General features: G+C 49.8%; 1 protein-coding gene across 1 annotated transcript in view; it reads right to left on the reverse strand.

The window, feature by feature from the left end:
• Nucleotides 1-11,145, reverse strand: part of LOC140724061 (syntaxin-5-like) — a gene marked incomplete at its 3' end in the record, with an annotated part of 49,208 nt that extends 38,063 nt beyond the window's left edge. Inside the window, exon 1 of the mRNA XM_073038545.1 lies at nucleotides 10,992-11,145. The remainder of the gene's footprint in view (nucleotides 1-10,991) is intronic.
• Nucleotides 11,146-11,351: the final 206 nt, after the last annotated feature.

Raw genomic sequence — 11,351 nt, forward strand, 5'->3', positions numbered from 1 at the left:
ACTGTTCACTGTGACAGTCACTTCAGTATGATCTGATAATCACCGTCAGTCTGCATATCGGCCGCTGACTGTTCACTGTGACAGTCACTTCAGTATGATCTGGTAATCACCGTCAGTCTGCATATCGGCCGCTGACTGTTCACTGTGACAGTCACTTCAGCAGTGTAGATTCTGCCAGGATCCCCTGAGATTATTTACTATACTACATCTATGTAAACTCTCTTCCTGTAGGGTCGAGGGATGCTGATTCCACAGGACAAAGGAAACCAGGCAGACTTGAAAATCATGACTGAGAATTCTCAATATCTGCACCCAATAGGACTGCATCCTCAGCCCCCGCTATACAAGGGCAAACTGAAGTTATTATGGAAGTGTTGGTGGCAGGGTGGAGATACGTCGAAGGAGGTGTGAGGGGCTCCTTCCCTCTGCTAGCCTCGAGGTCACCCTCAGGCAAGGTGTAGCACATACTTAGCCTCCCCCACCCCGATCAGGGTGAGGTGAAGCCGTGGGAGCAGGTGGTGGATGATGGTATGAGCAGCCGGTGCAGATCACAAGTCCTGGTTATGTGACCACTGACACCAGGCAGACAATCTCTGAAGGGTATTGATAATGGCTGGGATCACCCCTGTCCCTAGAATGATTAAGATCGACTCTTGACCTCCCAATCTACTTTGTTATCTACCTTGCACCCGATGATCTGTGTGCGGTGCGCTTCTGTGTAACGCTCTATTCTGCATTCCGTTATTGCTTCTCCCTTGAAGAACCTCGAAGTACTGGTGTGAGGAGATGACCTTGATGGTCGGAATGCAAAACCAAGTTTTTCACTGTTCCCTGGTACATCTGATAATAACACAACAGGAATTCACTGTACCCCGGTATATCTGATAACAACACAACAGGAATTCAATGTACCCCGGTATATCTGATAACAATAACACAACAGGAATTCACTGTACCCCGGTATATCTGATAACAATAACACAACAGGAATTCACTGTACCCCGGTATATCTGATAACAATAACACAACAGGAATTCACTGTACCTCAGTATAATTGATAATAACACAACAGGAATTCAATGGAGCCCGGTATATCTGATAACAATAACACAACAGGAATTCACTGTACCCCGGTATATCTGATAACAACACAACAGGAATTCAATGTACCCCGGTATATCTGATAACAATAACACAACAGGAATTCACTGTACCTCGGTATATCTGATAACAATAACACAACAGGAATTCACTGTACCCCGGTATATCTGATAACAACACAAACAGGAATTCAATGTACCCCGGTATATCTGATAACAATAACACAACAGGAATTCACTGTACCCCGGTATATCTGATAACAATAACACAACAGGAATTCACTGTACCCCGGTATATCTGATAACAATAACACAACAGGAATTCACTGTACCTCGGTATAATTGATAATAACACAACAGGAATTCAATGGAGCCCGGTATATCTGATAACAATAACACAACAGGAATTCACTGTACCCCGGTATATCTGATAACAACACAACAGGAATTCAATGTACCCCCGGTATATCTGATAACAATAACACAACAGGAATTCACTGTACCCCGGTATATCTGATAACAATAACACAACAGGAATTCACTGTACCCCGGTATATCTGATAACAATAACACAACAGGAATTCACTGTACCCCGGTATATCTGATAACAATAACACAACAGGAATTCACTGTACCCCAGTATATCTGATAACAACACAACAGGAATTCACTGTACCCCCGGTATATCTGATAACAACACAACAGGAATAATTGCAAACATGAGAATTCCTGCCGATTCTGGAAATCCAAAGCAACAGACACAAAATGCTGGAGGAACTCAGAAGACCAGGCAGCAACAATGGGAAAGACATTTCAGGTGAAGACCCTTCTTCGGAACAATTGCAAGACTGGTTGATAAAGAGAGAGGAAAAGTCATGGGGGGGGGGGGGGGGGTTACATTTTAAACTACATTTCCCTGACGGAAATGTAGCTCTGGGACATGGAGTGAAAGGAACTTGGTGTGGTGTATGACAGACATCCCACCTCTCCCGGACGTTACAGGAGTCTCCTGCATACTGATAGCGGCTCCGACGACCGCAAATTATATCCAATATCCTGGAAATCGACTTTTTTGGGGGGGAGAGGGAGAGCATTCTCTCTCTGTGCTAAGTAGGACCCATCAGTTTTCTCTGTGGGCCAGCTTTACAGTCGACCTCCCTCTCTTTCTTTGTCCATCAGTTCAGTTTAGTGCCCTGCAGCGCCGTGGCAGAGTGTTCCAAGAAAAGGAAATATAAAACGTACTTCACCCCAGACCACACTGAAGTGTACCCCTGCCTAACAGGGGTCAAAGATAATGACAGTGTTGCTCGCTGCACTTTTGGCAGTGAGATTTCCAAATGTGGTCAAGGCAGATGCAAGAGAACAAGTCCACTTGGAACTCCCGGATTATGTCTCAACTAACCTTGAAGGACTGGTGCCAAGCTAGCGAAGTTTTCCAGTTGAAGATTCTGGGGGAAGCTGTCCAATGTGAAATCTGTGAGCACAGGGCAGTTGAGATTGAAAGAGCTCTGGCAGTTGATGAAGCTGCTTTTTCTAATTGTGATGTTGGGGGGGGGGGGGATACGGGGTTGCAGTAGTGGGTGCTACCTCCCTGAAACCAGTTTTTGCAGGGCGGGATGTCTGCTATGACATAAACCGCAGTTTTGTCCTCCCGATTCAGAACTGATTTACTCACAACCAATACACACCCTCATTCTTTAGGTGTGCACAAGAGACTAAATCAATCGCCTACGGAGCTAACTCTGACTAGATTAACCCTAGTGTTTTTCATACGTACCAGGTGATGATAATTCACAGACGAGTTAATGAGACTATTACATTACCTCAAAAGCATTTCTGTTTCACTTTCAAATCTCTAATTCACCAGAAAATTGCACAATGTACTCACTTACAGATTCTCTTTCACTTTGTCTATTTTAAGATTTCAACAAACCTATACTCAAGACTCGGAACTGCAGATGACTCTGGGTGTCGGGTGGTCCGTTTAGTCCAGGAAGGAAACAGACCGTGCTGGGGTGACACGGTGTGTAGGGGTTAGCACAGACGACCCAGGTTCAATTCCCACCCCCTGCCCGGAAGGAGTTTGCACTTCCCCCCCGTGACCGCATGGGTATATTCTGACACTCCAAAGGCGTACCAGTTGGTAGGTTGCAAATTCACCTGTGATTACGCTGGGGTTAACCTGGGGGGTGCAGCTTGAATTCTGCACCGCCCTCCAATTAATAAATGCACTGATGATGTTGCCTAGCCGGGCAACAGAACATCTGCGAGCTAACAAGCCTGCTCGTCGGGCCACTCAGCAGCAACTGCTATGCTGGGATATCTGCGTGTTTCACCGGGAAACGAGCACTCAGCTTTGAGTCAAACTGGCCTGGTTCCATTCCCCAGTATGCTGGCGCGACAATCACTTCCCTTCCCTTTGACCCTGGGACGAATGGAAGCCCCTCGCCCCAAGCACAGCAGCTTCACGGCCACAAAGTGCCGGCGGTCTGGTACATCTAGAACTGCTTGCCGAAGCAGAACAGCAACAGCACTTCCCCCTTTTCTCACTGGACACTAAAGTGCCACGTGAGGCCATCCTCGACACGGCGCTCAACGGTTCCCCTCGCAGAATGAGGGAAGATCTCATAGGGGTATATAAAATAATGAGGGGTATTGAGAGGGTAAATACTTATCCCACTGAGACGACAACTAGAGCTCATAGGTTACGTGTGAAAGGTTAAATATTTAAGGGGAACTACCTCTCTCAAGAGCATGGTGCGAGTCTTTACTGGATGACTGAAGAAATTTGGATGGAAGGGCTATAGAGTGCTATGGTCCAGATGGGATGAGGCAGAATAACAGTTCAGCACAGACTAGAAGTGCTGAAGGGTACGTTCCTGTACTGCTTTCTGACTCCATGTCCAGGACATTTATTACCAACCTATCGAATGCTGAAAGGCCTAGATAGAGTGGATGTGGAGAGTATGTTTCCTATAGTGGGGGAGTCTAGGACCAGAGGACACAGACCGAGTGGATGTGGAGAGGATGTTTCCTATAGTGGGGGAGTCTAGGACCAGAGGACACAGATAGAGTGAATGTGGAGTGGATGATTCCTATAGTGGGGAGTCTAGGACCAGAGGACACAGATAGAGTGGATGTGGAGAGGATGTTTCCTATAGTGGGGGAGTCTAGGACCAGAGGACACAGATAGAGTGGATGTGGAGAGGATGTTTCCTATCGTGGGGGAGTCTAGGACCAGAGGACACAGATAGAGTGGATGTGGAGAGGATGTTTCCTATAGTGGGGGAGTCTAGGACCAGAGGACACAGATAGAGTGGATGTGGAGAGGATGTTTCCTATAGTGGGGGAGTCTAGGACCAGAGGACACAGATAGAGTGGATGTGGAGAGGATGTTTCCTATCGTGGGGAGTCTAGGACCAGAGGACACAGATAGAGTGGATGTGGAGAGGATGTTTTCCTATAGTGGGGGAGTCTAGGACCAGAGGACACAGATAGAGTGGATGTGGAGAGGATGTTTCCTATAGTGGGGGAGTCTAGGACCAGAGGACACAGATAGAGTGGATGTGGAGAGGATGTTTCCTATCGTGGGGGAGTCTAGGACCAGAGGACACAGATAGAGTGGATGTGGAGAGGATGTTTCCTATAGTGGGGGAGTCTAGGACCAGAGGACACAGATAGAGTGGATGTGGAGAGGATGTTTCCTATAGTGGGGGAGTCTAGGACCAGAGGACACAGATAGAGTGGATGTGGAGAGGATGTTTCCTATAGAGGGGGAGTCTAGGACCAGAGGACAGAGATAGAGTGGATGTGGAGAGGATGTTTTCCTATAGTGGGGGAGTCTAGGACCAGAGGACACAGATAGAGTGGATGTGGAGAGGATGTTTCCTATCGTGGGGGAGTCTAGGACCAGAGGACACAGATAGAGTGGATGTGGAGAGGATGTTTCCTATAGTGGGGAGTCTAGGACCAGAGGACACAGATAGAGTGGATGTGGAGAGGATGTTTCCTATAGTGGGGGAGTCTAGGACCAGAGGACACAGATAGAGTGGATGTGGAGAGGATGTTTTCCTATCGTGGGGGAGTCTAGGACCAGAGGACACAGATAGAGTGGATGTGGAGAGGATGTTTCCTATAGTGGGGGAGTCTAGGACCAGAGGACACAGATAGAGTGGATGTGGAGAGGATGTTTCCTATAGTGGGGGAGTCTAGGACCAGAGGACACAGATAGAGTGGATGTGGAGAGGATGTTTCCTATAGAGGGGGAGTCTAGGACCAGAGGACACAGATAGAGTGGATGTGGAGAGGATGTTTCCTATAGTGGGGGAGTCTAGGACCAGAGGACACAGATAGAGTGGATGTGGAGAGGATGATTCCTATAGTGGGGGAGTCTAGGACCAGAGGACACAGATAGAGTGGATGTGGAGAGGATGTTTCCTATAGTGGGGGAGTCTAGGACCAGAGGACACAGATAGAGTGGATGTGGAGAGGATGTTTCCTATAGTGGGGGAGTTTAGGACCAGAGGACACAGATAGAGTGGATGTGGAGAGGATGTTTCCTATAGTGGGGGGAGTCTAGGACCAGAAGGCATGGCCTCTTGGAACAAAGATGAGGAGCAATTTCTTTTGCCAGATGGTGGTGAATCTGTGGCATTCATTGCCCCAAATCAGCCATGATTGAATGGTGGGGCAGGCTTGATGGGCAGAATGGCCTAATTCTGCTCCAACGTTTATGATCCTCACTCTGAGACATACTTGGGAGATTTGACTGTGGGTTATCGCTCTGTCCAGGGAGTAGTCAGTCTGCCTGTAAGACTCTGCAACTCCACACGGTTACAGCTGCATCTGCTCCCAACCGTTCAAAGCACAGATCCCAAACTGGACAGGCCATTGTGGCCAAATCTGCCTGCATCCATACCGAGTAATTAGGCAGAAAACCATACCCAGTCCCGTAAATCAGTACGAGTCCCACCAAACACTGAAAGAAGAGCAAACCTGTAAAAATGACTCTATTCATATCCCCAACCACTTCACTACATGAGGAATAATTTGAGTGCAGCCAAACAGCAGACAGTCTGATCGCACAAACTGCAGTGGCTGTGTTTGAGAAACACCTGTCCTCTTACATTCTACCGAATGTGCAGATGAGAGTTAAAATCTGTACCCTCCTCCGGGTTATCAGACTGGACCGTTCAGTAGCCACTTTATCAGCATCCTCCTTTACCTAATAAGTGGCCACTGAGTGTATGTCCATGGTCTCTGCTGCTGTGGCCCATCCCCTTCAAGGCTCAACGTGGCATCCGTTCAGAGATGCTCTTTTGCCGACCACTGTCGTAACGTGTGGTTATCTGAGTCACTGTCAGCGTGTGAACCGGTCTGGCCATTCTCCTCTGACCTCTCTCATTAACGAGGTGTTTTCACCCACAGAACTGCCCCTCACTGGATGGTTTTTTGTTTTTCACACCATTCTCTGTAAACTCTAGAGACTGTTGTGTGTGAAAATCCCAGGAGATCAGCAGTTTCTGAGATACTCAAACCACCCCGTCTGGCACCACAATCAGTCACTGAGATCACATTTCTTCCCCACTCTGGTGTTTGGTTTGAACAACAACTGAACCGCTTGACCACGTCTGCGTGCCAATTAGATATTTGCATGAACAAGCAGGTGTACCTAACGACTGTAGATGCTCAACACCCCGTTTCAGCTTCCTGGTCTAAAGGCAAGAGGGCTCCACCACACAAAGACAATGGACGGATTTAGCATCAAGTGCTGCCTTGAAGAAAACAGCCAGTAATTTTAAACCAAGCATGACGCAAATTCATACAAATACCCAGTGCAGGGTTGACTTGAGCTCAAAGACCAGCAGGTGATACCATGCAACGAGTCTGTCTACTCACAACTGTAAAGAAATAGCAATATTTAAATAGACAAGTCCCTCCCCAATAACTAACGGGGAACTGCAGAACCCATTTCCAGTTCTCACAACCAGATGTGCTGATGATAAATAACTGCAGCTAATGAGTTGCGGAAAACTCCCTCACTTTTTATCCCCTAATCGACAGAACCTTTTACAACGGTCAAAGGTAAACATACTTGTATCTCACCATATTTTCAACCCAGCGATACATTTTCTTGTGGGCATACTCTATAAATCCTATAACAGAATCAACGCAAGCCTGCACCCAACAGGACAGACAACCAGTGTGCAAAAGACAACAAACTGTGCAAATACAAAAGAAAAAAAAACCTAAGTAATAAAAATAAATAAATAAATATTGCGAACATGAGATGAAGAGTCCTTGGGTTGTGGGAACATTTCAGTGATGGGGCAAGTGGGATTTGAGTGAGGTTATCCTCACTGGCTCAGGAGCCTGATGGTTGAGGGGTAATAACTGTTCCTGAACCTGGTGGTGTGGGTCCTGAGGCTCCTGTACCTCCTTCCCGATGGAATCAGTTCAGAGTTGAGGTTATCCTCACTGGTTCAGGAGCCTGATGGTTGAGGGGTAATAACTGTTCCTGAACCTGGTGGTGTGGGACCTGAGGCTCCTGTACCTCCTTCCCGATGGAATCAGTCAGAGTTGAGGTTATCCTCACTGGTTCAGGAGCCTGATGGTTGAGGGGTAATAACTGTTCCTGAACCTGGTGGTGTGGGTCCTGAGGCTCCTGTACCTCCTTCCCGATGGAATCAGTTCAGAGTTGAGGTTATCCTCACTGGTTCAGGAGCCTGATGGTTGAGGGGTAATAACTGTTCCTGAACCTGGTGGTGTGGGACCTGAGGCTCTGTACCTCCTTCCCGATGGAATCAGTTCAGAGTTGAGGTTATCCTCACTGGTTCAGGAGCCTGATGGTTGAGGGGTAATAACTGTTCCTGAACCTGGTGGTGTGGGACCTGAGGCTCCTGTACCTCCTCCCGATGGAATCAGTTCAGAGTTGAGGTTATCCTCACTGGTTCAGGAGCCTGATGGTTGAGGGGTAATAACTGTTCCTGAACCTGGTGGTGTGGGTCCTGAGGCTCCTGTACCTCCTTCCCGATGGAATCAGTTCAGAGTTGAGGTATCCTCACTGGTTCAGGAGCCTGATGGTTGAGGGGTAATAACTGTTCCTGAACCTGGTGGTGTGGGACCTGAGGCTCCTGTACCTCCTTCCCGATGGAATCAGTTCAGAGTTGAGGTTATCCTCACTGGTTCAGGAGCCTGATGGTTGAGGGGTAATAACTGTTCCTGAACCTGGTGGTGTGGGACCTGAGGCTCCTGTACCTCCTTCCCGATGGAATCAGTTCAGAGTTGAGGTTATCCTCACTGGTTCAGGAGCCTGATGGTTGAGGGGGTAATAACTGTTCCTGAACCTGGTGGTGTGGGACCTGAGGCTCCTGTACCTCCTTCCCGATGGAATCAGTTCAGAGTTGAGGTTATTCTCACTGGTTCAGGGGCCTGATGGTTGAGGGGTAATAACTGTTCCTGAACCTGTTGGTGTGGGACCTGAGGCTCCTGTACCTCCTTCCCGAAGGCAGCAGTGAGAAGAGAGCCTGACCTGGGTGGTGGGGGTCCCTGATGTTGACTGCTGCTTTCTGACCTCAGTGCCTTTGTAGTCCATCAGTGAAGGCAGATAGAGACACAAGCACAAGACGGGAGCAGAATTAAGCCATTTAGCCCGTTAAACCCTGGTTTAAGATCTCATCCAGCACCATATGACAGGAGCACAATGCAGTACGTCTGCACTTGCCCTGAACGCAGGGACCAATGTACCTCAGCGGGGCATGGAAGGGGGAAAGGAAAGGGAAGCTCCCCTTTGTCCAGACTCAAGCACCATCATTAAAAACAGACCATCCGTGTTATATCGCTGTTCATGGGATGGCTGGCAAATTGCAATGAGGAATCCACTTCACAGCAAGTTGCTGGGTACAGGACACAGGAGCAGAATTCAGCAATTCAGCCCATCAAGCCTGCTCCACCATTCGATCATTATCCCTCTCAACCCCATTCTCCTGCCTTCTCCCCATAACCTTTGAAGCCCTGACTAATCAAAAACCTATTAGCCTCCACATAAAATACACCAGCTGTTGTGACAATGAATTCCAGATTCATTGCCCTCTGGCTAAAGAAATTCTTCCTCATATCCATTCTAAACGTACATCCCTCCATTCTGAGGCTGCAGTCACTGATCCTAGACTCTCCCACTACATGAAACATCCTCTCCACATCCACTCTATCTGTGTCCTCTTGTCCTAGACTCCCCACTATAGGAAACATCCTCTCCACATCCACTCTATCTGTGTCCTCTGGTCCCAGACTCCCCCACTACATGAAACATCCTCTCCACATCCAGTCTATCTGTGTCCTTTGGTCCTAGACTCCCCCACTATAGGAAACATCCTCTCCACATCCACTCTATGTGTGTCCTCTGGTCCTTGACTCCCCCACTATAGGAAACATCCTCTCCACATCCACTCTATCTGTGTCCTCTGGTCCTAGACTCCATCACTATAGGAAACATCCTCTCCACATCCACTGTATCTGTGTCCTCTGGTCCTAGACTCCCCCACTATAGGAAACATCCTCTCCACGTTCCACTCTATCTGTGTCCTCTGGTCCTAGACTCCCCCACTATAGGAAACATCCTCTCCACATCCACTCTATCTGTGTCCTCTTGTCCTAGACTCCCCCCACTATAGGAAACATCCTCTCCACATCCACTCTATCTGTGTCCTCTTGTCCTAGACTCCCCCACTATAGGAAACATCCTCTCCACATCCACTCTATCTGTGTCCTCTGGTCCTAGACTCCCCCCACTATAGGAAACATCCTCTCCACATCCACTCTATCTGTGTCCTCTGGTCCTAGACTCCCCCACTATAGGAAACATCCTCTCCACATCCACTCTATCTGTGTCCTCTGGTCCTAGACTCCCCCCACTATAGGAAACATCCTCTCCACATCCACTCTATCTGTGTCCTCTGGTCCTAGACTCTCCCACTATAGGAAACATCCTCTCCACATCCACTCTATCTGTGTCCTCTGGTCCTAGACACCCCCAGTATAGGAAACATCCTCTCCACATCCACTCTATTTGTGTCCTCTGGTCCTAGACTCCCGCACTATAGGAAACATCCTCTCCACATCCACTTTATCTGTGTCCTCTGGTCCTAGACTCCCCCACTATAGGAAACATCCTCTCCACATCCACTCTATCTGTGTCCTCTGGTCACAGCCTCAGTAGAACCATTCTGTGTCAAAGAGACTGTGTCGCCTGTATTTCCAAGCAACTGTAGGTTTTGTCCACGTTAGCCAGACGGCCTCAGGCCAAGCCAGATGACAGAACGGCAGCCGATGGGAGAAAAGGGCCTGTGTAACCTGCGGACCTGGGCAGATGGCCGCCCCGGAGCGGGCAGGAAGAGAAGAGAGGAGAGGAGAGGAGAGGAGAGGAGAGGGAGAGGCGAGGGGAGGCGAGGGGAGGGGAGGGGAGGGGAGGGGAGGTGAGGTGAGGAGAGGGGAGGTGAGGAGAGGGGAGGTGAGGAGAGGAGAGGGGAGGTGAGGAGAGGGGAGGGGAGGAGAGGGGAGGTGAGGAGAGGGGAGGTGAGGAGAGGGGAGGAGAGGAGAGGGGAGGTGAGGAGAGGGGAGGAGAGGAGAGGGGAGGTGAGGAGAGGGAGGTGAGGAGAGGGGAGGAGAGGAGAGGGGAGGTGAGGAGAGGGGAGGTGAGGAGAGGAGAGGGGAGGTGAGGAGAGGAGAGAGAGGGGGTGAGGAGAGGGGAGGAGAGGAGAGGGGAGGTGAGGAGAGGGGAGGTGAGGAGAGGAGAGGGAGGTGAGGAGAGGAGAGGTGAGGAGAGGGGAGGGGAGGAGAGGAGAGGGGAGGTGAGGAGAGGCAAAGAGATTGAACACATCACAACGGACTCACGGGCTCCGACTCGGGGCGACATCCTGCTGCGGAGTGACGGCCACCTCACCAGCCTGCTCGCCCTTTGATTGGACGCTCCAGGGCAGGGCCGCGCAGCTATTGGCCGAGCCGAGCGTCCATCAGCTGCCCCGCTCCCTCCCACCTGCCTTTAACGGCCCTCCGGTTGACGGTGGGGACGCGGAGGACTCACCACCCCGGGCTCGGAGTCTCCCCGATGGCTGACCGGCTCGCCGGCGTCTGGACGGAAGGCTCGCCGGCCTCCGGGCTCCCTGTCTCGGCGGCGATGGCGGCACCGGACACGTCTTCCCGGTCCCCTCCCCCCGCGCTCGATCGGCGACCCGCCGGCGTCAGCAGAACCCA

Source organism: Hemitrygon akajei, unplaced genomic scaffold, assembly GCF_048418815.1.
Source record: "Hemitrygon akajei unplaced genomic scaffold, sHemAka1.3 Scf000156, whole genome shotgun sequence".
NCBI lineage: Eukaryota > Metazoa > Chordata > Chondrichthyes > Myliobatiformes > Dasyatidae > Hemitrygon > Hemitrygon akajei.